Below are 3,764 nucleotides of genomic sequence, written 5' to 3'. Positions count from 1 at the left end.
TTTAAGAAATATCATAGAGGTTGATTATTTCAACTCCTTACAAAAATACTTTAAGGTTAAAAAAAATTCAAAAAATGTCTTGTTTCAATATTGCCAGAAAACAAAGTCTCATATTCACGTTCTAATAAGCATGACTTTTTATTTTTGGGCACCCTGTGGATGCTATCTCAAATGTGAAAAATTTAATGAAATTTTTTCAAAAAGTAGAACTTTTATAAATACCTTTTTTTCGTCAAATTGATAAAATAATAAAATAAAAAAAATATGTACCTAAATGGACAAATAAAATAAAAGGGCATTAAGAATCTAAACCTAGANACAGACCCGAAGAAATTGATGTCTAAAAAAAAAGGTCTACAAAAATCTGGAAGTCAAATTTGTTTACGAAGAAATCGATCTCCAAAAAAAAAAAGAAGTAGATTATCGAATAATCGGTTATTTGAATAATCGGATATTTGAAGAATCGAATAACCGAATAAAAATCGTAAAAATCCGAATTATCCGAAACCGGTTAACCGACTATCCAAAAAACCGATTTCAGTTGCCAGCACTAGTTTTTTCCCATTATATTTTTCTCTAAAATAAAAATTAATTGCACTTCTCCCTTGTCAAATAAGATTTTTTTATTACTTTTAACCACCCTGTATATGCAATCTCAAGTTTGATGCCATTTTTTCCAAAAAGAACTTTCTATAAAGAATACGTTTCTTTCGTAAAATTGATAATAAAAAAGTTACCCATTTGTAGAGAACTTAAAGGGACACAGCAAGGGGGGGGCAGGGGGATCAGCTTCCCGCCCCCCAGAAACTCGAACGAAAAAAGTACAAAAATTTTCTTAAGCTAAGAAAATATTAGATTGGAAATTTTTAAAAAAATATCTTATTTACTTAAACTTTAATTTTGAAAATTAATACACTACTTAATTTAAAAAAAAACAATTGTAATAAATTAGTATTTGTTGACAAAAGAATTTTATGTTAAAAAGCAATTTCTCCAATATTAATGAAAAATATGGTCTTATGTAATTTAATTTTAAATATTATTTCCAGATAACTTACCTTAGCGAATTTTTGAAGCCTTGTATAGGGTGGATAAATTTTGACACTTCCTTAAAAGAGGCAAAAAGTAGTTAAGAAATTCATTTTCCAGGAAAATTTAACTTGATTCGTTTAAAATATACCACGCACAAAGTTTTCATTTTCGGTTACTTTTTAGACGTCTGTAAATCTTTTATTCGTAAAATTTGTTTATATTTATAACTCCTTTTCCAAACTTTCACTTGTCTTCGTCGAAACCTGAAAAGCAATCTCGCACGTGCTTGTCACTGAATTTCGTGTGCTAAAACCAAAATTTGTTCCCTACACCGAATTCAGTCCTTCTGTCTTCCACAATGCTTACCAGTGTTCCTAGCCCTTTGAATAATTGAAATCTCCGAGGAAAAAAAAACTTGGTTAGGATATCAATCGCGAACAAATGCAATGCTGATGGAACATTTTGTCAACACTCCCCGTAAGTCAAGTATCATGTCTGCTGGCACATTATTATTGTTATGATCATGTATTTGGGCAGGATAAAAACGTTATTAGCTGATTTCGTTTATTGTACTCGACAAAAGGACGACTGTTCCTTCATAGGGCCGTTTCCGAATAATTTTTCAGTTTCCCGGAAAAAAATTACTTACTAAATTGTTTTCTCTCTTTTAGTTTCACGTACTGCTACAAAAAAATACAAAGTTAGAAATTACCGTATATAGACTGAACATTTCTAGATCTCAGTCCTTCTACCTGTCCTTCACGATGCTTCCATACATTACAGGCATTCCTAGCCCTTTAAATCACTTCTTGAAATCCCCAAGGAAAGGGGTAAGTATGGTTAGAAAAATTATCACAAACAAATGCAATGCTGATACAGCATTTTGTCAACGCTCCCCGTAAGTTAATATCATGTCCGCCGGTTCATTATTATAAGCGTAAACTGTTGTATTTGGGCACCATAAAAACGTTATTAGCCGATATAGTTTATTGTACTCGACAAAGGACGACTGTTTTAAGCTTCATAGGGCCGTTTCTGACTAATTTTTGAGTTTCCCGGAAAGTTACTTAATAAATTGTTTCTCTTTTAATTTCACGTACTGCTACGAAAAAATACAAAGTTAGAATTTACTGTATATAGACCGAACATTTCTAGACCTCAGTCCTTCTACACGTCTTCCAAGATGCTTTTATACCTTACAGGCGTTTCTGGCTCTTTAATTTGGTTTTTGAAATCCCCAATGAAAGGGGGCCTGTTTAGAAAAACAATCGCAAACAAATGCAATGCTGATACAGCATTTTGTCAACGTTCCCCGTAAGTTAATATCATGCCAGCTAGTCCAATATTGTCATAGGTATGAACTGTTGCAACAATTTGAGCAAAGTACTTGACAAAGGAGGGCATAACTTAAAATTGTCTAACTTCGTGTGGCAGATTCTTCGTAAATTCTAAGATTTTTGGAAAAAGTTATTTAAGAAAAATGTTTTATATATCAAATTATTAAAAATATTGAAACAAATAAAAATTTCTATCAAACGTTTATTCTTCATTCCATAATTACCTTCCACTTACCGTCCATCCCTAATTTAAAAATTGTAAAATATCTACGTATTACAAGTATCATAAAAAAAACTAAAAAGCAGGAAAAAATCACAAGATGTCTTCAAGAACCGCTGAGGTAAAACGTTTCTAGTCCTATTGCTGCACTATTATTCCTAGTTGCAATAAGTTAATAAAGTTTAATACTAAATGGCTCTCTGACGGAAACGCCGGGTTTGCGAACGGTAAGAGTTCTCTCTTCGCCATCATAGGATGTTTCTAACTCAACAGTACCTAAACCTGAAACACAAAATATGTAAATATTTATCACTGCATATGCCACCATCCACGCCCCTGAATTAGTGGGCAAACCGTTTGGAAGATGTAAACAATATGAGTTTTTTTTTTAAGAAAACTTAACACCCTGTTTCACAGAAACAAAACATTTGCACACATTCATCAATATGAACCTGTTTTCTTTTTTTTTATGGAAAACTGCTCATTCTCACTTTTTTTTACACACCGATCATGAATGACGTTTGTTACAACATTGGCATAAGTATTGGCATGGTAATCAGTAATACTTACTTTTACTAGTGAGTTTAGCGCCCTTTATGCCACTTGGTGGACCCAAAATCACCACTCTTTCGATCCACTCTTTAGTAGGATAATCAGTCTTATCGATCAACCTGAAATAAAATAAGACGATAAAATAAAGCAGTGGAACTGAACGAAACCAATAAATTTTCCAAATGAATAAAATTAAAAAGAAGTAACTTGACGTACAAAAGTTCGATTAATTAAGGAATGCTGACATAACTACGTGCGTAGAATACCATAAAATACAGTGTTTATCACTTTTTTCAACTTCTTTAAGCTTAATTCTAAAAAATTATTAGCATTGTAATAAATTTAAAATTCGATAAAATTCATATGGAGCAATGTGACAAAGGCGCGGCGGATAACACAAGGTACTAAGCCGTCAAGCAATATGCAATTCAGTTGGTATCTGGAATTGGACCATGTCTGGGTGTTTCTTGCGTACCACTATTTCCTTTTCTTGAGGTGTTTTCCAGCGAGTGCGTAAAAATTTGATTTGAAGGTGGATACATGGATGAAATACGTAAGATACATTGAAAATTCCATTAGTTTTATGAAAAACCAGGAAACACTATCGCCTGAGACTAACTGCT

At 32.4% G+C, this 3,764-nt stretch overlaps 1 long non-coding RNA gene across 1 annotated transcript; it reads right to left on the bottom strand.

Moving 5' to 3' along the window:
- Nucleotides 1–2,555: 2,555 nt before the first annotated feature.
- LOC108916675 lies at nucleotides 2,556–3,257 on the bottom strand. Its single transcript, XR_001964775.1, has 2 exons — nucleotides 3,160–3,257; nucleotides 2,556–2,871 (listed from the first exon to the last, which is right to left on the bottom strand). It is a non-coding gene; the product is annotated as an uncharacterized LOC108916675 (long non-coding RNA).
- Between the last annotated feature and the right edge of the window lie 507 nt (nucleotides 3,258–3,764).

This window comes from Anoplophora glabripennis, unplaced genomic scaffold (assembly GCF_000390285.2).
Source record: "Anoplophora glabripennis isolate ALB-LARVAE unplaced genomic scaffold, Agla_2.0 scaffold6684, whole genome shotgun sequence".
NCBI classification, from domain to species: domain Eukaryota; kingdom Metazoa; phylum Arthropoda; class Insecta; order Coleoptera; family Cerambycidae; genus Anoplophora; species Anoplophora glabripennis.
The sequence above is the reverse complement of the archived record's forward strand: the minus strand, read 5'-3'. Positions and strand labels throughout refer to the sequence as shown.